The sequence below is a fragment of the Lichenostomus cassidix genome, chromosome 8 (genome assembly GCF_008360975.1).
Source record: "Lichenostomus cassidix isolate B80296 chromosome 8, HeHo_3.0, whole genome shotgun sequence".
In the NCBI taxonomy this organism is placed as follows: Eukaryota; Metazoa; Chordata; class Aves; order Passeriformes; family Meliphagidae; genus Lichenostomus; species Lichenostomus cassidix.
The window spans coordinates 14,533,220-14,557,730 of NC_139489.1; the positions used below are offsets into that span (position 1 = coordinate 14,533,220).

Here is a 24,511-nt window from a genome sequence, read left to right on the forward strand (position 1 = left end):
ATACATTAATTGTGACTTCTGATTTTCTCTGAGCCAGCCCTAGTGGCATTCATTATGTTGACATCCAGTGATGCAAGTTTGAGCCCTAGATTAGTCCTTCATCTTATCTTTTGACCTGTGTCAGATTGGTGCTGAGCATAAACTTGGTTCTTATCCTTGTTCCCAAGGGAAATGAGTGATCACACAGGAACTGGCCTTTGAGAGGCTGAGCAAACAGAGCTGGTGGGATAGGACTGCCTTTGCTGGGAAAGCAAGGAGAGAAAATTCCTTTTCAGGATCAATTAGCAAGTATTTTGAGGCTTTCTACCCATCACTTTTTAAGTAACATACTGTTATGATTCACCAGTCATAATGCTATTTAAAAGACATATTTTCTTTTTGACATGCTATCCATTTATCTCTCTATGTTCTTCTCTAACTAGGGTCACACATTAAGCTTTTTAGCACATGATGCTGCACATGGTGATAATAACCAAGGTTCAATCCCCATATGGGCCATTCACTTGAGAGTTGGACTTGATGGTCCCTGTGGGTCCCTTCCAACTCAGAATATTCTGTGATCTGGAAATATGACCATAATTACCCACTGAATACAAGAGATAGGTCTTAAGTGGAAGATGGATCCATTCAAACCAATTCAGATTTGCACTATGCTAGTAATTTTCTTCTGTTGGTTATCTTATTGCTACAATGTTAACATTGCTTGAATGCACACTTCTAAGGCATTAATTGCTAAGAAGAGCTCTGTAAGGGCCTTTGGTGCCATCATATCTTTTGAGTAAATCATTAGTGAATATGCTCTGGCACATATTTTGAGTAAATCATTAGTGAATATGCTCTGGCACATATTTTCATCTGTGTTCTTCAGTAACTGTTATTGGTAGGGAAAAAGATCCCTAGCATATCTTAAAAAAAAAAAAATCACTTCGCATTTCAAGCTAGGGAATCTCTCTACCTTCCATCTGACTTATGGATTGTGAAAAGCTACCATAGTGAAAAACAAATCGCTGGATACATATCACATTGAGGGGTTATATGATATATCACTCAGCATGGAGTCTGGTTTGATTTACTTTGCACACAAGCAAAAGAAACTGTAACAAAAATAGTGCTTTTCCATTCCTTGTATTCCCTGCAATATTCTGCCATCCCTCGGAAGGTAAAGCATGTCATGAAGTTGCCGTAGGTCTGCATTCAATAACTGATGGCAGGATAAAGCTTTGCTGTCTAGGTGGATGGTACATGGCAGCCCAGATAGAACTAAATGTCTCATTTCTCAGTTCATACCTAACACAGAGAGGATTGTGGATCTTCCTGTCTTGCAGAAGAGACCAGGCAACTAAGGAGGAGAGTGACTCTCTGTATGCACTAACCCCTGCTCTGGCTTGGAGAGACCGAGGACCTACTGTGATCCAGCTGGGAGGGCAACAAGAACTGCAGTACTAGGCATATTACTCACTGTTTGACATTTCAGATCTTATGAAATGTTAGAGAATATTTAAAATTATGCGAATTAATATTTTCTTACAGTATATTTGGCTGTATTCCTGGCCTGTATTATTCTTCTGTGTTGGATACCTCCATCTCCAGCAGACATTCAGTCCTTAAAAGGGGTTGGCTTTTATTTTATTCTATTTATTTTTCTGCCATCTTATATTCTAAAGAGGTGTAATGGATCAGCCCAGATATGTTTCATGTTGTGAGGAGAGGGAAGGAAATAGCCTGAAAATCATTTACAGTTCAACACTGAGCTGGTATTTGTGGAGATAAAAACTTACTCCACAGCATTTTTACCTTGTGATTTGGATTCCATGGGGTAACAATCAGCTTCAAAAATCTCGTTGTGACACTGTTTTCAAAGTCAAATAAGGAGCGTCAATGAGACACCACCCCCGAGTGGCTCCCCTCCAGCTCCATAACCCCAATTTATTTTTGACATTGTACCATAAGACTGAAATGATTAATCTATAATAGATTATCTCACAAATCTGCAACAGAAGAACAGAGGATATGATTTGCTCAGGATTTGGCACACTGGCAATGGCATGTCACAGCAAAGGGTTTAATGAATAACATACAACAGAAAAACAAACTGGGGAGAGGCTGGGCTGTTGGAGAGGGACTTTGATGTGGTGCAAGGGAGCCCACCAACCCAGCAGCTGCATTGACCACTGACCACTTGACTTACCACTAATATTTGAGCAAATAATTTCAATTGGCTTCAATTTCAATCCAGAAAGGCTTCTCTAAGCTTAGATGTTTCTCCCAGGCTGCCTTGAGCTTGCATTTCCTAAGTACTAAGTACCTATAAAATAGAACAAGAGGTGTTAACCATACCTTTGTGGTTGCCCTGTGCAGTCATAGGATGTGAGTTATGGAAGTTCAAAGTGTAGTTATTTGTGAAAAGTGCTGAATTTCTGAGGGAAACACAAGCAGTTGGATGGCTATATCTTGTACTTGTGCTGAGTGCTCAACTTCCTTTCTGAGAGTAAAGGATGTTTGTGTGGAACCTGCTGCATAATTTACTGTACTGTGAAACATTTACCATGGATAAATTTCAGTGTATGGAATCCAGTTAAAAAGCACAAGCATATTTTTTTCTGGGACATGGCTACTCCTTGCCCCAAACTTGGAAGCCAAAAGCAACCATAAAAAATCAGGGTAACATCCAAGTTGACAGGCACCATTTTTTGGTGATGCTGAAAATGTATTTGCCAGTTTAAAAAAAGTTATTGCCCTTTCTGTAATTTTAAAAATTGATTAGGAACACTAGAAACTTGAAAAAAAATTCTTGCTCACCTGTCTGACCTTGGCCAAATGCTGAAGAGCAACCATCCACCTGAGAGTGGGACACTGAAAATGGAGCGCAGAGTAAAGCATGGTTGAACTGGTTTTGCCATTCAATGGCCCCTTCCTTCTGTAAAACCTCCAATTCTCTTTTTGCAGTATTTCCCTATTTACTAAGTAACCTGGGATAAAAACGTTGCTCTAACCTCTAGTTCTGCTATTTTCAGAGATTTACCTGCCAGTCTAGGTTGTCTTTTCTGACATCAGAAGTTGAGCAAAGTTCTCCATGTAGTAACAGATTTTATTTGTCTGCAATGCCCCTTCCCTTGACCTGTTTGGACTTCTCTTTTGCTAGTGCTTCTGTCAGTCCTTGGCTTTCTCTGTGCGGCCAGCAAAGGTCTCAGACTCTAGACACTTTGGCCAGAACCAAGACTACTAATTTATTTGTGTGCACCATCAGGCAGCAGTAGTCTTTCAATTGCTGGCCAAAGGCAAAGGGGCAGGTCAATGGTATCTCTCGTGGAAGTACAGGAGGATGGTGGCAGCAGGCTAGGTCCAAAATGGCTGTGGGGCCAGAGAGCTGCTCCATGAGCCAGCACTATTGATAGACAGCTGTGACAGACTTCATCAAGACACCTCTGTGCTGTAATCTCCAGCCCATCAAAAGGAGGTGTTAACAGTTTCATATAGCTGGGGTTTTGTCCCAGAGGTGTGGCCTTTAGTTCTCTGTTGATGTGTCTGAGTGATGCCAACTTTTCCCCTTTAGCCTAACAGCCTAACAAATGAACCTTGCCAGGGTAGTGCTGACACTATCGAGCTTCTGTAGCAATGCACAATGTAGCTGTACACAACAGAAAAATAAAACTATATAAGAAAATAGGGATGCTGCTGCCACAAATCCCTGGAAACTTGAATTTAAATCCCTCCTCCTCCCTCTGTTGAGGCCACGCTCCTCCCCAGAGGCAACAGAATTTGGGTCTTTCCCTCACGCTCACCCAAGGTCCAGGAAGGACTTTCATTTCTCTCTGCTGAGAAGTGAGTTATATAGTGGGAATTATGCAGGATTTTTGACCTGGTTGACAGCAAAGGCAGCATTAACAGCTAAAATTTGGAGAGAAAAACAGTACTTGAAGCTTTTGGGGGATTGATGCAAGTGGTTCAGCTTGATGCAAATTTCTTTACAGGCCATTTTATGAGCAAAAATATTGTCTCCATCTCCACCTCTAGGCACTCCTTACCACAAGCTGAGGTCTCACCTACAGACCAGGAATGGTGGGGTGTCCAATGGCAGAGGTTGCCACAGAGCTTGAGTTTTACATATATATAAAATAAATACAAAATATATAGGGTTTCCCATCTCCAGTGGGAAGTATCAAGGGTCTTAGCAGACAGACAGGGCTGAATGCATCTGCATTGAAACAGGAGTCAGGGCAGGTCCAGGTCAAGGCTCTGTCTCAGAAAGTAGAGAGCATCAGGGTTTCTTTCCTAGCTATGCAAAGATCTGAAATCACTCCCTGCCCCATGCCTTACTTCCCATCCATGGCATTCCAACCATGGAAAACATCTTGTACTTATGAAATGCTAAACTCCTCTCATGCTTTGGGATTATATAAATGCCACGAAAACCCACAGAAATGGGCATGGAAAACCAGCATGCAGATCCTGGTCCCAGTCACCCTGTGTCCTACTCTACCACTGCTGCTTCAAGCCCAGGAGTGCAGGCAAGTGGCAATGTGTCACCCTCTGCAGCTGATGGCCCTGGGCCTGAATCCACAAGTTCAAGGGTCTTGGCAGTACGGTGTTAAAGGTAAACAGGAGGTCTTTTTTTGTGGTCGCTTTTTGTTTTTGTGAAAGCTAGTCTAAAGCATTTGGATGAACCATAATTTACTACCATGAACTCCTCCTGTCTGTGTTTTTCTAAAGGTAACAGCCATAGATGCTGAGATGGCTGCACTTTGGAGAAAACAAATGCTGTAACAGGATGTAGCAGTAACAAACCTGTCAAAGTTCATAAACAAGCAGTCATCCATTTAATCACTAATTATTAATCCAATTCTGATCTTCAGTTACTCAAAATGAACTGTTTAAAAAAGTGATACTTGTTAGTCTAAATCAATTTTAAAACATGTGCCCAAAAGTAATGCATTGGTTTACTGTGGAACAATCCATCTGTTATTACAAGAAAATTAGGATAGGAAAAATAAACCTTATCCCATGAAATCAGCCATATGAAAGAAGATTTCTTTTGAAACTGCCCCCACCTAAAATCCTAACCAGAGCGCTGAAGGAGGCAGACAAGCTTTAATGAGCAGGAGCACAGCCTGCACCATATTCCTGCCCCTCTAAAGCAACAGAATTGCAAAATGGATGGGCATGAAAGAAATTACAGATTTGCTACAGATATCTGCTGCTTAGTGCTGAAAAATTTAGTTTAAGGAGCCTCTCAATCTGTGTATGGAAATGAGTCAACAGCAGAAGCACTTCTGACCTCCTTGAAGATTTTTAGCATCATCTCAACTCTTCTTAAAATCTTTCCAAGCTAATAATATTGTATTCTTGGATTTTAGTTGGAGTTTTTTAAAATCAAAACTGTACACATTTCAAATTTTTCAAATGACTGGACAAAGCAGTGTTAAAAATTCAACTGCACTAATTACTAGCTGAGCAGCATAAAAACCTCTGAATAAATGTCAGTCTAGGAGATAAGCTCTTATCTTAATCTAATGACTCCACAGACTTAATTTGTCAGGCCAGCCTAGTTGATGAAAAACAGGTTTCTATTCTCCAGTGTTAGCAGCCACATCTTTCCAAATCTTTGAAGTTGGATAGTAATACCATCAGTGTCATCCTGCAAAAATCTTGTGACCAAGCCAATTCCATTGCTATTGTCCTGTTACACTAATTAAAGTTGTTTTACCCCCATCGGTGTGCAATAGGTGAAAATGAAGCCAATTTATTTTTAGATTTGTTATATTCTGGGATAATTATTCTTGCTTCCCACTGCCCAGAACGATGTGTTAATATTTGCAGCTCTCTCTCAGATTCAAAAAGCCAGGCTTTTTAGCAGGGCTCCACAGACAGCACAGTGCTATCCCAGAACAATTCCTGCAGTGCAGACAAAGCACACAAGTATGTCTGTGTGTGTTTACTTGTGTAGAGAAGAACAATTTCGAGTTCAGACAATGAATGTGATCTTAAGAGATGATTTTAGGTTTTTGAAGTTCTCCCCTAAAGGAGCATTTGACATATTTAGAACTAAATGCACCAAATGTTCACAGTGTTTGGACAGAGTGGATTAACAAATAGAAAGAGAGAAAATGGCTGCAGTCAGTGTTTCCCGTCCTGCAGTCTTCACCTAACTCTTCTGATGGGAACCTGGTAGGGCTTTTGTGCACAGTGCCTCATTTCAAAGGATACCATTAAACATGGTACTCTTTATCCCAACCCCAAAACTTAAAGAAGGATATGCTTGGGTTTGAGGAGCTGGGAGATGAACTTCATTCTGATGATACCCAGGAAGACTACAAGGTAACAAAAACTTGATGAAAAAGTAGTGCTAAGGTGCGATCTACTGAGGCAAATCCAAGAGGCCAGTCCTGCTCTGGACTCTGCTAGCATTGACATTACTAACTTTATCGACATTAAATATGCTGGGATGGATACTTGCTCTGTTGTATCTGGTTTTATCGCAGTGCAACTCCACTGTTCACTTCAGCAGCATTTCACATCATACAACCAGGAAAATGGAGTGGAGAATTAGCCACCTTTTTCTAGTATTACAACACCTGTGATGCCCAGAGCTGATGGGTCTGAAGCCCATCCCCGAACTGGCAGGAGTGCAGGGTCAGAGGCAGTCCTGTGTGGGTGCAGCACAGGTCATTCAGGGATTTGTTTTGGAATGCTTTAGAAGCATTTCATTGTCTGGCTGGAAACACCCTCCTGGATAAGGATAACACAGTTAATCAATTAGATCACAAATGCCCATCCTCTTGGGTGAGAACACTGTGTCCTCTCAAAGCTAATCTAAGTAGGACTGCAAGGGGACCACACAGGTCATGCGCTGGCATGACAAAAGTAAGCAGGAGCTGGTCCACGTACATTTTCATTTCAAAGGCTCTTGTGTGAGCATGAACACTCAGTTTAGCATCTGAATCGTCCTGTCTGTGATGTGAGTTGGGTGCCAGCCCTGCAGCAGCCGAAGCCTGTGAGCCCAAGCATGCAGGCCATGTTGTCTGGATGGGCTTCTTCACCTGCAGCAGTGCTGAGCCTCAGCACAGGGGACACAGAGGCTGAGAAGAACGGTGAGAAGCTTCACATCTGCAAAAACCTTTACATCAAAAACTGTAATTACCCCAGCTAATTGTGTTCTGCATTTGATGTATACAATGGCATCTTGTAACATCCTGGCTAACACATCATTGCTTATGGCATCTTCCTGCTAGTTGAGGGCCATAATACATATTTCTTCCTGTTTTGCCCACAGCTATGCAAAGGAGCAGAGTTTGCAGAGTAGTGCCAGGTGAAGTGTTCATGGTCCCTAATGTGACCCAGAAGGACAGGGCTGCTGGATAAATTAGAGGCAGATTTCCACAGATACATGAGCATCCCTGGATACAGATCAATACCTACTTCAAATTTTTAAAGCTTCCAGGCTTCATGTTGTCATTGGGAGCTGAGAACACACGGGCTTTTGAAAATCCCAGAGCTTGAAACATATTTAAGCACTGCTGCCTATTGCTTCCTTGGATCAAGGCAACTGAACTCTTTGAAAGCACTGGGCAGCAGTCAGTACCTATCTGATCTTCTGAACACTAGTAAACATTTGGCTCATGGTCTGCAAGCTTGAGGCCTCATCTGACCAAAGCTGAATTTATATCCATTGACTTGATCATGGAAGTGATGGTTCACTCCTGAACATGCCAAATTCATTTATGCTAGGGCTATGGCCTGGAATGGTATTTTTTTAGTACGAATAAATGGCTCATTTCTCCTGCTCTGAGTCACAAGTTAAATCTACAGGCCTTTCCCAACACAGCTGAAACAGAAAATGAACACATTGAAGTGAAATTTTCAAAGTGACATTTGAACCCCCTCTCTCTGATGAAATCCCACCTATTGATCCAGTCAAATGACTGCAGGCTCCTCAGGTCTGTCCTGCAAAGCCTCCTTGACTGGCTTATTACCACAATTCTTCAGGTGCACTGTGACTGACTTTCAGTAGAGGACAGGTGCCACCTAATCAAGTTGAAAAAATGAAAACTCCCATAGATTGAATCCTAGTCCTGGTGAAAGATATGGCAAAATTCCCATGGTAACCAGTGGCTATTTGTGTCTTAAGACATTATCTCAAGTCTGAATTGCTACTTGAATATTGACTCCCTGATTTATGCAATGAGTTTAACTTGGAATTAACAAATTTATTGCCCTTTCCTCCGTAGCTGGAGCAGTGAGGGGCTGGCTCACATAGGAGCCATTCCCTAGGGGTGGTGTAGTGGGATCCAGCTGGCTTGGGTCAGGCTGCCCATGCTTCAGGAGACTTTGTGGTTTCACGACTCCCTTTGCTCCCTCTATACTCTCCAACACTCACTCCCTGTCATCCCACTACAAAAAAAGTTTGCCTGCTCTGGCCTGCAAAGGAGCCCTGCTATTTTTGGACTGCAGCCTACAAGAACAACTTTGGATGCTGAGGATAAACGAATCCCTGTGAAAGAACAAAACTGGGTCCTTTATGGAAAAATATTGTGACTCCCAAACAGAGGGCTGTGGATCCAGATCAATTTTCCGATCAAAGAGGAATAACTCTAATCTAAACATAAAAAAGGGTCTGTCATGGTGAGATACAAAAATGTAGGGGTAGATGCCAGGTGTGAGATTGGTCTTGATGAAGTATTAGTGCTGACAAGCCAATAATGAGCTAAGGCCCATGGTGAGGTTGCAACAAGCTGGGGCCACTTGGCTTGGCGAAATGAAGCCCAAATGCTGGCACCACTGCCGGAGGCAGGACAAGCAGAGTCAAAAGGAGCAGAATTTCTTTCTTGATTTGCAAATAGAGTATCATAGTTCACACACCTTGTGTGTGAGTGCAGGGCAGTGTGTGCCATGATAATACCTTTGATGCAGCATTCCTAAACGGGTTTGTCAATTTTGCTGTAAGTGTTTGAGCACAACAGCCTTAATTCAATGTGTTAGATAAGAGAAAATCATGTTGACTTATATTTATGACTTATTGCTTCTACCTTAGCACTAGAGATGTTTGGAGAGCAAACCATCTCTTCAGTTTGTGTTTTGCTTTGCTTTTTTTCTTTATCCATCTAAGTCATGCCAGGCACATCTGTAACACTTATATACCATTGCCGTATCTGCTGCAAAATAGGTGGGAAGACACTTCTGAAATGCACTGAAGGACTATTTTTGTGAAGTCACAGGTTTTATGACTTAAGGGAAGGGTAAAGAATTGAAGATAGGCAAGAAGTGAAGACAAGCTGATGATGGGTACCTGAAGCACATGCTATTTCATAGTTCAAGGAGAACCACAGCCACAGGAGCACTACTGATGCCTTGTATTTCTTGTGGCCCTCGGGCAGATTCAGGATTCTTGAGCTGAGACTGGAAAAAGGATGAGCCTGGACTTTCAAGCTAAGAGAACCATAGAAAAACAAAGAAACTTCTAATGAATAAAGAAAAGGCCAGAATGCAAGCTGTTTGCACCAAGGTAAAAGGGCCCAGATCATCTCAGGAATTTGGGTGCTTAAGTGTCTTTGTTTAGTATCCTGCCCAAAATATCTTTGATGACCTGGGCCAGTACGGGTGGAGGGTTGTCTCCTATACTTTCAGGCTGGTTAGCAAGTCTCCACTAGCACTAAAACAAACAGAACTGCCTTGATAATTCTACCACCTGATCATGACTGTTTTTTGACATCTTTACATGCATGGGGCCAAAGCAGGTAGAAAACGGGGTTAATTTCAGTTGCTCAAAAACATGCTACACTGTCATTTAGAACGGCTGCCAAAACGTTTGGGTGAGGCTCCTGCTTTTATAGCAGTGCCGTGCAATAAAGAGAATGAACAGTTTTGTGGAGATTGGCTTCCCTCAAGTGGGATGCTCTCTCCTCTTTCACAGAGGTCACTGGTGTGGTCTCTCTTTGAGCGATGTGTACAGTTCTGGGCACCGCAACGCAAAAGGATATAAAACTATTAGAGATCATCCAAAGCAGAGCTACAAAGATGGTGAAATATCTGGAGAGGAAGCCATATGAGGAGTAGCTGAGGTCAGCCTGGGGAAGAGGAGACTGAGGGGAGCCCTCATTGCAGTCTACAACTTCCTCATGAGGAGGAGAGCAGGCATGGAGCTCTTCTCTGTGGTGACCAGGGACAGGATCCAAGAGAATGGCCTAAAGTTGTTTCATGAGAAGAGAGATCTCTTCACCCAGGGGGTGTTTGAACACTGGAACAGACTCCCCAGGGTAGTGGTCACAGCACCAATTCTGACAGAGTTCAAGAAGCGTTTGGACAACACTCTCAGGCACACGGTGTGACTCCTAGGAATGTCCTGTACAGAGCCAGGAGTTGGATTTGATGATCCTTGTGGGTCCCTTTCAACTGAGCACATTCTGTAATTCTGGCCTTGGTAAGTGCACAATGAAGATTTTCCATTTCTGTTTCAAAGAGAACCTCCAGCCACTCACAAGTGCCAGTAACTCTTTCCCCTGTTATGGGCTCAAACAGTTTCCCTACACTCTTTGGGAGAAGAGGCAGATAATAAAGGGGGCAGTAGAGCTACACTAATTCTGGGGACTGACAGTAAAGGTACTCAGTTAACAGACTGAGTGAGGGGGCTCAGATTTGCTTGCAGAATCCTGTGTGAATTGCAGAATTCTTGCGATCAAAGCAATTGGGAGAAATTCTGATTTTCAATTTTTTTTTTTTTTTTGCATTTGAGAAAGAGGATGGCTTTGTACAATGACTGTTTAAAAATACTTCAAAAGAACTTGAATCAGTCCATGGCTGCACTATATACAAATTAAAATAATTGATTTCTTGGCAGCCTTTTAAGAGATCTATAAATTAGAGAGATTTCTGATACACTTTGGGGGACTTTATTTTATATTGACTTTCAGAGTGCCCTCCCTCCCTGAGCTGAAAGTCAGCCACAAAACCAGACAGAGCCTCTCATTTACTCTGCCCTCCTGTCACAAGAGTCAGTGGATCTCCTTCAGGAGTGACCATGGTGGGGCATGGTGGTCCTGGACCCTTGCCAGCTCTGCACCCTTCCCTTTCATTTCTGCTTTGAGAACTTCACATCAAGAAATAGAAACTGCCCCAAACCCACTCCTCTGGGGAGTTAGTTTCTCTCCTATTCTCCATTAGCAGAAACTGATTCCCTCACCCACTTTGTGTTGCACCTGGGCCGTTCCCATTCTGTGCTCTGATGGCAATGGGTTCAGTTCTATCTGTGATGACCTAAAAATAGCACTCAATTAACATTGCATTTCAAGAATTGGAAAATTTCCCAGAAGTCCATTCTTTTTTTCTTTTTCCGTTTCATTACATTTTACAGTAATAATACACAAGCCTGTAGAAAACATGACGGGTAATGAAAAAATGTAATTAATATAAGCAGTGTAAAGCATTTTTTTTCCCTCTGTTGTCCTTGCAGAAAATTACTGCTTTAAACTGAGCAGGATGTGAAAATGCATAAAGCAAACAGTAATATGCTGTGGTTTGTAAATATCTTATGCAAAATAGTTAAGTCAACTGCTGTTTATTTTTCTTACTTTGTGTCACAAGCTCTTACTTTCTTTTGTTCATTACTTTTTCCCATTTGTTCCCTTTTGGGGTCTTGCTCTCTTTCATCTTAAGAAAGGCACTGACTTAACTATATTTTTTTCTGCTACAGCTAATTCTTCTCACCATCTCCTGTTTGCTGGCTCTGAAATGCAACACATTCTGCAAAAGTGTAGTGAGCCAGACACTCACTATACTGAAGATCTGCTCTCGTTGTTTTTGGCTGGGAAAAAAAAAAGTAAAAAAAAAAGCAAGCACTCTCTTGTCCTACAAACAAACAAGTAATTATCCCAAACCCTGCAACAGCTTTATGACTAACTAGCATTCCTGACTGTTACTGTAGGATTCCACAGTGTTTTAACAAGGCTGCCTGGTCACAGTTTGGGAACGGGCTGTGAGCAATATGCAGATAACATTAACTAGTATGGCGTAGTATATGCCATCTCTCCTTGGAATATTTCTCTCTGGCTATCTGTAGAACTTGTAATACCCAGCAATATCTGAAGGTCACAGCAGAGTTTCTGAGCTGAAATACAAAACAGCATTCCAAACACATCTTCTGTGGCCAGACAAGAAACTGCTTATGGTTTATTTTCCCTCCCCCCTCTGCACAGCTGACATCCAGCATTAGTTATTGTTTATTTTTGTCTTGTTCTTGGTTCTAAAGGTTTCCCTTATGGCCCTGGTTTATGTGAACTTTCAGATATCACTCGGGGCTTTTCTGCCTCATCCCCTCTGATGTAGCTGGTTCCCCTGTGAAGGTAGGTTTCCCCAGCTGAAGATCTGTTCCCCTCTCCTGTGGCATTCTGTGCAGCCATTTGGAGTCCCAGATGTAGGAAATGAAATAATCCACGCTCATACAGTCATGAAAGTGCCCATCTGGCACACAGGAACACCACGCATTGGAAGCACACAAGCGTGAGCTCACTTTTGTTATGGCATTTCATAAACAGAGATGCAGTGAGCCAGCAAGTCAGGTCCTTTGGATAATAACAATCGTCTCCATCACATGTTGTGTTTAAAAAATAGGGAAAGAAAAAATGAAGACAAACTGGAAGAATTCGCTCTAAGGAGAAATTTCTACTTATAAATGTTTTTTTTCCCAGCGGCCAGCTATACCTACACCTCTCTGGCTCTCTCCACTCTCTATGTAGATTTAAGACAATGGTGACAGTTGAAATGTAGCCAGTTAACTCTTAGTTAGCTCTGAAATCTCCTCTTCCTCACTGTTCAGTTAACAGAAGAAAATATTAGATCATACTTACAAAAGTGAGTTCTATAAAAACAAATTGCATGTTACTGCTTTCTTATCACTACATAAAATTCACAGAAACAGTCTAATAAATGACCTCACCACTCAATTTTGAAGTATACAAATTAAAGACAGCAAGAGATAAGCCAAGAGAGATTAATGTACAGTGTGTGTGCGCCTGTATGTGTGTGTTTGCAAGCCTCTATGAGGATATACCCATATGCTGTTGACATTCAACCTCTGGAATTATAATTAGGGGAAAAGGCAGATGTGTAAATTCATCTTGCTGGGCAGCATATATATGTTGCACTAGTCCCTGATTAATTCAGTACTTGAACACTTGAACACATTTAGTCTAAGACAAAAGGTTTCTTTTGGGATATGTTGGCTAATAAAGGGGTAGAATATGATGAAACAATGAACAGCCCAAAATTATGAACTAAGTTCAATACCAGTAAGTAAAAACCAGGATTATTTATATTGTTTCAGCTTTGCAAAGTAATTGAAAAAAGACATCCTAGGCATTTTGTTGGATGTCATTGCAGGCTGTAAAGAAATCTTGGGATGTAATAAACTTCTCAAAACCCCCACCATTAGTTCTGCTGACAGTGCTGAATCTTCAGAGGGATTGCTGCTCAAACGGGTGAGATTTTTAAGGTCAGGAAAGAGCAGAAAGAGGTGTCAAGTCTCTTAAACCACTGCTGGAAAACCATGCCCATTCCAAAGTGGGGGCCTGGGCCTGCCACAGGCAGGGACCTGCCACTCCATGGTTTATGAATATTATAAATGATGGATAAGAGTAAAAGAAAATAGTATCTGAATTTTACATGACCCAGTTCTGTAGTGTATTTGGCAAACAATATCTGGTCCCGTATATTTTAAATACTAAGTGCTAAGTTAGGAGAACAATGAGATGTTTGTAAATATGATAGACCATTACAATATACTGCTTCTCATTTGAAAAGTCATTTGTGCAAGAAATGATTATTGACCCATAATATGTAAATGATTGAAATACAGAAATTAATATTTGGGTCAACTCATGTATTTTTCAACCATGAAATGAAAAGCTTAGTATTCACATTCCAATTCATACATTAAAGCATTACAGTACTATTACTTGGCTATTGTATTAATTTATTATTCTCTTAGTTAATGACATACGAATTATATCTCTACTTTCAAATGAGGAGAAGGCATTGTATGCCACAGTAATGTTTCAACCCAGGATGTCCCTTAGTCTGGATTCTTTACTGGTGACAATGAGCCAAATTCAGAGCTGATGTGGAAACAAATAAACAGCATTGTGAGCACAAAGGAGGTTTTGGCCGTAATGTACCTTCAAGGTTGCACAGGGAGGACTGGCTCCTGCATTGCAGCTTCTCTGTTCCCCCTGGGCTTGATTCTCATCTCCTTCACATGAGTTTTACCCAGTGTGATGCTCCTTATTTACTGCAATTAATCCAGAAATATAAATCAACACAGGATCAGTGCATTTAGTGCCGTGAGGTAATCTTTATTCTAAGGGATTTGTTTCTGCTCCTTCCTCCTCTTTCCCTGAGTCACGGGGAGTCCGTGGGAGTGTGGGGTTTCTAACTGCCCTGTGGGAGTGCTCGTTCTTCCCGAGGGAGCTGCAGCAGGCCCCTCAGCCCAAGGTGACTTTCATTCCAGTCAATTCAGTGCTCATGAAACACTCCAGGTTGTGAGCTCCAGGGACTCACGTGCTCTCTGTCTCCCCAGGAGTGCCCAAGACCTAGAGCAGCAGGCCAGCCTTAGTCCAGGCAATGTGCTGTCCCTGGGGTGGCAAGAAGGCAGCCTATGACCCTGTGATGAGGTACTTTCCCAGTCACTCAGAGCAAAGGTGTTCAGTAAGAGCCAACCTGTGCAAGCTAGGCCTACACTATGTTTGGCTCTTGGATTGTTACCCATTACATTTCAAATGCATTGGCTACCAAGCTTAGCTGGATTGAGTCTGACTTAAGGTCAACCATCCAAATAATTCATTAGTATCCTATAAACTATGTGCTCCATCTTCATGGCTTTTTATGCAAAAGTAAACAATGCCTCATTCTTTGTGCCACCAGGTATTGTATCACTTGATGGGTCTATCTCCTTAAAGAGATGCATAATTTAAATACAAATAAATGTATGAGTGGAATCCATGTAGAATGATATTCATGACAGACAAAATGAATGAAGAAGAGATGGGCAAAACAATTTAGATAATACCCAAAAGCAAAGCGTCACAGCTAAATCAGGATTAACCCATGAAGCATGATGTGTTTCATGAAATGACTTTGGTATAGTCTAAAACTACAATGACTCAAATTAATTAAGAAGGGCAGCATTGCATCAAGTTTGTTCCAGTGTTCAGACCTGTTACACACATACTGGATCATGCCTACAGGAAAGAGCCTGATTTTTTTTTTTAAGTTAAAATGATATATAATTATATTTGCACTTATTTTACAGGCAAAACATTTTAAAAATTATTTTGCATTAAACTATTTTATATTCTAGATAGCAATTATTTTAAGCAGCTTTAAAAGGCAATAGACCTGACTCTACATGGCTTGCAAGACAAGGTACAGTGAGTCACAGTATAAGGGCATGTTTGGGTGGTGAAGAACAAACGCGGCACCCCAGCACTACAGAAAACCGTGATGAAGGTGAAGCAGAGGTAGTGGTGATGTTCAGTGATGGAACCACTGCCCTCATGGTGCGATTTAGAAACTGCCCACACTGGCCAGCTGTATGGGAGGGGCGACATCTTCCTGGTCCTGCCCAATTAATCATCCTCTGGTTTTCTTAGCCTCTGGTGCAACAGGCAGACCCAGATGACTAATTCTGGCAATAGAGGCCCTGCTTGTCAACAAGACCTCCCCTTGATAGAGGCGTGATTTGGTTTTAATTTTCTTTCAGCCCATTCATTTATTTGAGGCTAATGGCTGACATGAATCATAGCGTGAGAAGGGAGAAGCACGATTTGTACTAGCAGCCTCACAGAGATGGCATGTCCTCCAGGGATGGCAGCAGCACAGGGTGCCGTTCCTTGATGCTTCGGACACAGGACAAGAGGATTGGCAGAGAGACTCCTCGAAACAGTGTCCTGCCCCGCTCATGGGGAGGGCAGCATCAGCTGAGGGCACATAAAAATGGTGCTATTTTGCAATGGATTCTGTGGGAGTCTCAAACTGACAAGGTGATGATTACTGTGGCCCCAGCCAAGCACAGCCTTTGTTTACCTTTAAAAGTATGAGTCAGCTAATTGGCGTCACTGGGCTGGTGTGCTAAAAGTTCTAGCTGTGTTCAAATGCCTGGTGGGTCAGGGAATAATGGGTGTTTAGCACCTTGCTGGGCACAGCCCTGGGCCACGCCTCGCCCTGACCTTTGCAGAGGGGTTGTGCTCAGGCTGGGGCTGCACCACAGCGCTGGGCATTGTCTCCATCACAAAACGTGCTGTACCCAGGCAGACAAAACCAACAATAAAATTAGCACTAGTCAGTCCAGCTGACTCTGTAAAAAGCTTCAGAGTTTCAAAATTAATCTTAAATTTACCTCTAACCCTGAAAACAAAACTAATTGCAGAATGTAAGACTCCCTGAACATGTTAGGAAACTTGATAGGAATACCTAGAAAAAAAACACAAACACTTTAGATAAATCCCCCATTTTAATTGTATCAATTCTGCCAATTAATGATAATGGAAGAGCAGCCCAATTAGCTAAATAGCTAATAGTTTTATCAAGCAGAGGCTGGCAATTTAAAGCAAACAAATTCATTCTAATTTTATCCCCTTGCACACCAAGATGTTTAAAGGATAATGTGGGATCCAATAAAGGATATTGCTCAAATAGAGCTACATTTAAATCACCTAATGGCTTTAAGAGTTTTACCCCAATTAACAAAGAAGAAACATGAACATCATTCAGTGACTTGCAGCATAATCTTCATTAAAGAAGATCTTCATTAAAAAAATAACATATCCTCCAACTAAGGGCAAAAAGGAAAACATCACTGACTTTTCCCTTAAAAACACTGATTTCTCCCAAAACAAAGACTCCTCTGTAACAGCAAAAGTATCAGAGAAAAAAGACTCTCCTGTCTAAGCCTCAGTATATAAATCATCTTCAAACTGTGGTCATTAGTTTTAACATAACAGTGGATTTGAATAAAGGAGATTGACCTATCTAACATATTTAAGACCAAATCCTACTGTTACCTAAATCTGAAATAAGTTAAGGCTATTGAAGAGAATCAAAAGCCTTTTCAAAACCAATAGCCAGAACAAATTCCCCATGATCATAATTTTGAGGATAAAAAATCCATTAAAGTGATGTCTTTGATTGCTATTAATGAAGCAATCTGGAATAAATCCAGAGTGATCCATATGGATAATCGAATCTCTCATTTTCTCACATTTTACAGATTTGGACTGTGATTTATATGACAGTGATGGGCAAAAGGCTCCTTTCCTTTTGACACTGGGCTGCCCAGCCTGAACAGCTGATGGCATGGTCTCTAAAGGGAGCTAGAAGAACAATACACTTGATGCTCAAAGAAAGAAGAGCTCAAATAAATCGACTTCCAGCCTCAACCACAGATCCCCAAATATCTCTCCTTCACTGCAGGTCTTGTGAAGGTTACCGTGGGCTGCAGAAACCACCAAAGTGCTGCTAATTAAATGGCAGAAACCTCCCTCCCTGAGATTCCCCTCATGGCTCAGAGGTGCTTGGCACTCTCACTGCCCTGCCAAACTCAAGCAGAGACAGGGATGTCACCCACGGGGCAGAGGTGGCCTCCAGAAAAGCCCCAGGTAAAGCCTTTGATTGAAGATTAGCTGCTTTTGGGGAAGGCAGAAAGACTTGCCCTTCACTGTTAAGCTCTTGTTTCCCCAAACAGTAAGAGATTTAGGCTTCTCTCAGTTTTTTTCTTTAAAATAATGACACAAACTCAGAGACAATGAATCCCCCTCATTCCTGGAGCTGTGGCCAGGTCACCTCACCTGAGGCAGGGTGGGTGCAGAAGGAGACCCGTTCTTCCCTGTGCCACCCACAATGCCAACCTCAAAGCTTTACTGGTCTCCTTCTCTGCCATACCCCTTTCAGAGAGAAGATTCCAGCACCTCACCCCTCAGCACCAATTTTATGGCTTCCAGATATATCCTAACCACCAGCAGTCTCTCCCTTCCCTGCATGCCCTGCTGCCAGTCTGACCACCTCCATGAGCCAGCCTGCCTTCCACCCTCCCCTTGCCCCTGCATCTCTTCTCCCATGTGGCTGTTGTCTTACCTGGTGCCTTGGTTTCTCTTGCAAAGCTGACCATCCCTATTCTGGTTCCCTTGGCATCACTGAAAAATTTGCCACTCAGCCCAAATTTTGAAAAATTCATCAGAAGACCAGTAGTGCTAGAAAGAAATAAAAGGTTTTCATTTGTGACTTGGCTTTTTTGCTGCTTGTAATCTCTCTCTAGGGTAGGTGCACAGTTCCTTCACCTTTTCCTAAAGTCAGAACCGCCTGTGGTCTGGCAACTGTCATATCCTGCAAAACGCTCCTGACCCCCTGCCACAAGGCCAGGACTGGGCTCTCCATCTCTCAGCAACACTGCCTCAGTCAGAATTCAATAACATACTTGTATTATATGAACTGGTAGGAATTGATTTTTATTTGAAACCAAATTTTAGGTTTCAAACAAGAACAAAAAAGTAAGACAGCAGGTCAATACATTTTGTACAGATATCACACTACATTCTGAACTTTCACCTTTATTATTATCCTAAACTATCTTGGAATCAAATTTAATTGCACAGGTGTAACAGCTCCTTTTCCTTCTAATCTACTGACTGCACACTGAAGGCAAAAGCTCAGGGATTCACGTTTTTTATATACTTTTATCCAAAGCAGACACAAGAAGGTCTTTAGAAGTCTGATCTATGTGTAAGGCATAGTTACTAACAGAACCATCTGCCTCTCAAACAGCTGAAATTATATATAAAAGCTTTCACTCTGACTTCACAACTAACTGACAGTCTCCTGTTGCTACTCTTTTCTGCATTTAGTTGCCACTAAAAGATATGCAGCTCCAAGCTGGCTTCTTTTACATGTGCTGCATCTATCATGTCAGTCAAAATGGATCCATGTGTCAGAGGTGTCTCTTTGTGAAAGGTTGCCCTTGGGTGCCAGGGTCAGTAAAATCAGCTGCTTTTCCATATTATGGTGCAATCAGGACAGAAGCTGTCTCCTTTTTAGACTCATTAAAAATGAGGAAAACATAATAACCTAAGACCAATCACACTAGGCTGAAAAAAAAGCCTGTCATTTCAATATTTTATGTCTGACAATTACCAGCAGTGGATGTTCAGATGCAGAAGAACAGGCTGAAGTTTGGCCAGTGTTGTGTATCCTCCTAGCAATCTGTGGCCTAGGCAACCTTGTTCAGACCTTGGGTAGCACATGGTGGGATTACCAAAATCTTCAAGCTAGACTGGAGGCCAGTTGTTGACAATTCTTGAGAATATATAGAGATTGCTGTTTTAATGTTAGATTACAAATATTTTTTCCTACTTTTTAGTGATCAGAAATGATACCTGCAACTCATCTAAATGATCTTCATTGTTCTTCATTGCCCACAGCACTTTTCCTCAAATCCTTTAATCAGCTTGAATTTGAGAGGTGAAAGCAGACATTTTACCATGAGCTTTTTGGAACTTGTGCTGACACAGTAGCTCTGGACACACCTGTGAAATGTTAAGACAATTGTTAGGAAAAGTGGGAGAACTGAAGGAGTTGAACCAGCAATGGCAACATCAATATTCTTTACTAGTGATGGGAGAAGCAACAATTCACAACCAACGTTTTCCCTTGCAGATGGGTGTTCCTAAGAGCAAAAGTGCTAAGACATGGCATTGGTAGGATAGTTTGGAGACTGTGGAGCTGGCTTCAGGAAGCTTGCCAGTCCCAGATGGGTGATAATCTACAATGACCACAGTGCAGGTAGATATCTCATCTAATTTAAGGGGTTTGCTTAGACAAGTATTTGGGAGATTCAGTAGTGAAGTTTGACCTGGAAAGCACAGCATCTTCCATCTGTATAGAGGCAGTGAGTAAGATGAAAGGAGCATTTGGGTTGGAGTGATTCAGCCTGCTGAGTCCACCTGTCATGGCTCTGACAGAGAATAACCCTTCCCCCATGAAGTAAAGGTACCAAAAGTAAGAGGATTTCTTTGCAGCCAGACAGGGTAAAAGAAGGGATACGTGAAGTTTCTTCCCGGTGTTGTTAAGAGTTTCTACTGGCAAAACTAATGGGCAAGGTAGCAAATCATAGTTGCAGTATTTTTTTAAAAAAGCAATGCCACTAGTCAGCTCTGGGACACAGATTGAAAAATACGAAAGCAGTTATGAATTCCATCAGCTTTTTTGAAACCAAAGAAATTTTACCACCAGAGAACAAATTCTGCTGCTAGTTACAGTGATCCAATTCCAGTAAAGCTGACAGAACTACAGAATTACTAGTACTAAAGCAAACAGAACTATTACTACTTCAGGTACAGCAAGAATCTGCTCCTAGCTCTTGGAATGTATGTTAGGCAGTGATGAACAGATATAACTATATAACTACAGAAATAACTATCCCACTATGTTGAGTAAGTGCAGGGAAGAGACAGAAACCTTTTATGATGTTCTACCCCTTAAAAAGAAACCTGAACACACAGCTTATTTTTATAAATAAATGTGTTACCTGAAGAACAGTTGCACACACTCATTTACATAGGATTTGGTATACTTCTGTGCTCTTCAATAGATTATTCCAAACCTTGAGTATTTCCTATAATTAATGTCAATATGCTTGGCTTATTTGTTATAAAAGAAAAGAGTTTCTAATTAGCCTTTTTGATGTGCAGAACTTCAGTTTTTCTCTCTACTGTTTTTCAGATCATGTTCCTTATTTTATGCTACTAAGTGATAGTAAGATTTCAGACTACTTCTGACGATTGTTTAAATCACATGTACACGATAACTAGGCCTTAACCTGGCACTCATCACAGGGTGAGGTCCCCCTGCTATGAGCAAGGTCAGAAGTCCACATAATACAAACTGACCTTGTGACAAGTCAAATATTCCAAATTCCTATTAAATTCAACCAACTCTTTGCATATGTCCCTTTATTACAGTGACATACACAATTTACTTTCAAACCAAAGCAAACCCTACTTGCCTTCACTGAACCTCAGGAGAGTCTTTGGGAAGAACAAAACCTTCACAGCAGTGACATTCAGAGGCTTATCACAACACACCAGGGACACAAGTAAATCTCAAGCAGTAGAAAAGAGTACAACTGTAGTGAGCTGCCTAGATGTAGCAATAAAGAAGGTCGAGGTGAGCATTTTTTTTATACCAGTCAACCCTGCAGGAAGACCAGACAAATTAAGAAATTTTTGCCCAGCCAAAGGATGGGTTCTATCAGCAGCAAGTAACAGGAGGGTGGGAAGCTAAGTGTGCAGACTCCTGTCTCTTAGCACTTACCCCTCTTTTTCCTGGGAGGTACTTAGCACTAAATTTACATATAAGTAAAACCACAGCACAAGACTGACTGGATGCCTATTGGAAGCAATTGGAATATTTTCTTTTTACTTTGAGTCTTGGATCAAACTCTAAATGAGAAGAGAGCTAGGCCTGATCTGTGAAGGCATACAGAAAAAAGAAATTGTACTTCTGTATTAAATTGGATATCCAAAGTACCTTATTGAATGCTGAAGCAAGATGTGAAATTCCATGGCAAGCTCAGGTTTTCTTCCCTGTGTAGCTTTCATTTAACACAAAGAGGCTTATTTTCCATATCATGGGGCCCTTGATCCTGAGCATTAAATATAATAACGTCCCTAGAAGCTTTATAGGCTTGGCAAGACAGTATAAATCGGCCTGGTTGGTTGATTTGTTAATGCAAACAAAAATAGCACATTGCTAAAACTTTGGCCAAATTAACATCTTTTTGACTGTTCCAACGAGCTAATATTTCTGTAGAAACCTGGAAGCAGTAGTCAAGTCTTTGATGATTTATTTAGTAGGAGTCATCTAGTAGCTAATTGTCTGCAATTTTTAACCTCATTCATGTGCATTGCTGATTCTTCTTCCAGCATCTGCAGTTTTCTCCTTAAGCTTTCTTACATCTCTATGTAACATTTCCAGATGGCAGCTCAACTTCATCACAATATTTTTAAGAACTTGCCAAACCACATCCAAGATCTTCAGACTCAAAAGTAAAAGATAAAATCATCCTCAGAGGGCACCTCACCCTTCTGCACTCAGGCACATGAAGAAAAAAACAGCTTTAGGCTCTGACATTTTACATTAGTGATGAGTCACAGCTTAGGGTTTCTTGGTTTGGGTTTTGGTTTTTTTTTTTGGTGTTGGAATTTTCACCTTTCTATTCTTCTCTTGGATTTCTTACCTTGAAACCATATCAAAAGAGAATAAATACTGGTGTGCCACATTTTCTGTTTGTACTGCAGAAGTTACCATCCCTGTAGTGCTGACCCCAGTGATGTCCACGCTGGTCATTCACTGCAGAAGAGCCACAGGAAGAATAACGGACGACCAGGCAAGGAAATTTTGGCCAGGAGTGCAGCAGAGTTTTGCACCATCCTGGTGGTAAATCTTGGCAGAGATCAGAATTAATGCTCAAGACATTTGATGGCTGTAACCTAGATCTTCCTGGGTCAGATCAAAGAAGAATCTGACTCACTGTGTGGTTCTATTTCCACCATGGTTTAAGGATTGTCCTGATGTCTGTTAAGTCATAAAAATAAAACATTTCTAGTCACATTTCTGGTCAATCTCATGTGATTGTTCATGAGATAGAAAGTTCTTCCTGTTCATTCTCTGGCTTCAATTATTCCAGTGCATGATTCAGCAATTGTCACATGTTCATTTTGGGGTGTTTTTTTGCCATGACTGAATGAAGGGCTCTTTATGCCTGGTTTCTGTCTCTTATTTGTATGTTTATGAAGAAGCCTGAGTCCCTTAGGAGATGGAAGATACTATATTTGGGCAATATTATTACCATCACCTACTATGATCCATGCCTGTGGGAAGATATTTTTAAAAATAATAAATTCTATTTTGCTAATGTAGCTATTGTTTAAATGTAAAATATAATTACAGTATCCACCCAGGGTGTATGTTGTGTAATTTTGTAATACTACATCAAGATGTGTGTTGGCATTCTACCTAGGTACTTAACCACACCCAGGAATGCTGGTATTGCACAATTACACACATCCTGTTGACTAATTACATAATAATTAGCATTTTTAATATTCAAGATGCACTCAAGTCAGTTATGCAAGATTTTATGTCACTGCAAATTAAAGACAAAGCATAACAAATATACGTAGTAAACAATGATGTATAGATAGCTTACTGAGCCTGGACAGAGCTTCCAGCAGACAGCATGTAATACTTCCTTCTTCATTTTAAAATGTATGACATTTTCTACATGTTTGGCAGAGCCTCCCTCCTCCACTCTTACTTTGGTTTATACCTGTTTTATCAAACTGTTGAAGTAATTTTGTATTCAAACCAGTTAGAATTTCTGTAGTCTGCCTGCTTCTGAGTTATGATCACTTATCATGACCAGAGATAATTTTTGGCCAAAAAAGCACTGTGATGTGCCTGGAGAAGGAAGATTGTTCTTTACAATGGCAACTCTGGAAGGAATCTGGAAAATGCCTTTTAAGTTAGCAATAACTGACAAAATATCCCAAATACTGTTGTTTTAAAAAAGCACTACTGATGAGCCCTCACCACTTGAATTTGGAATAGATTGTCCATAAGCTTGAATGGAATGTCTTGATCTGGTCTCTTGGTTCTCATGATGTTGATGAGAGACCAGATGCAAATTCTGACTCACCATTTGGATTTGGGGGATTTAAGATCAGAGACTGTGCTTAAAAAAAATTTTGTGTAATGTGACTTCTAAACTTGCTGTTAATCTTAATTCAGTCAAAATTTACAGAAGGTGGCACAGAGGCCAGATCACTCTGAAATGATCCACTAGGGCATCATTGATTAGCTGCCATGCACCAAGTGGATCATTTCAGAGTGTTTCTGGCCTGCCATTGCTAGTTTCCCTGGAACTCTCAGTTGTGCACACAGACCTTTATGATGGAAAAGATGGAAAATATGGACTATGTTCCCACCTCCAACTATGTGTTTGTGCAACAGATATTTTGCTCATAGCTTCACTTTTTCTCTTCATGAATTTGATTTCTAACTTGTCAGTTACTGAGGCATCAAATGATTTTTCAAGACCTTGAAAACAAACCACTCCCTAGGAGTTTCTATTTGGACTATTTCTCTTCTCATAGGGCATGTTATAGTGCAAGACCAGCTTCTTTCACCTATTCTGAAGAGTACCTTTTTGCTGCCCTAGCAAGTTAAAAATTGGCATTTTAGTCTGAACATTTGCCCTTGCCAGGCAGTTATTTTTTAGTGAACACCTCTATGAAAGCAAAGTGGGTCTGTTTGGAAGAAACATGATGTGAGACTGCTGAAATAAATGACACTGTTCCATTTAGGGTCACGTGCAAGTAGCTTCACAACTGCCCCTAAAGCCTTACCAACCTCTCTACCCCAAATATAGCAATAAACTCAGGGCAGTACTGCACCTCTCTGCAGCTGGAAGACACTT

General features: G+C 41.2%; 1 long non-coding RNA gene across 1 annotated transcript in view; it reads right to left on the reverse strand.

Annotated features, from left to right (window-relative positions):
- Positions 1–24,511, reverse strand: part of LOC146433897 (uncharacterized) — a 353,820-nt gene that overhangs the window by 15,382 nt on the left and 313,927 nt on the right. Inside the window, exons 11-14 of the long non-coding RNA XR_014853751.1 lie at positions 19,410–19,559; positions 18,115–18,230; positions 14,163–14,275; positions 2,189–2,305 (exon numbers count right to left, since the gene is read on the reverse strand). This is a non-coding gene — a long non-coding RNA (uncharacterized LOC146433897). The remainder of the gene's footprint in view (positions 1–2,188; positions 2,306–14,162; positions 14,276–18,114; positions 18,231–19,409; positions 19,560–24,511) is intronic.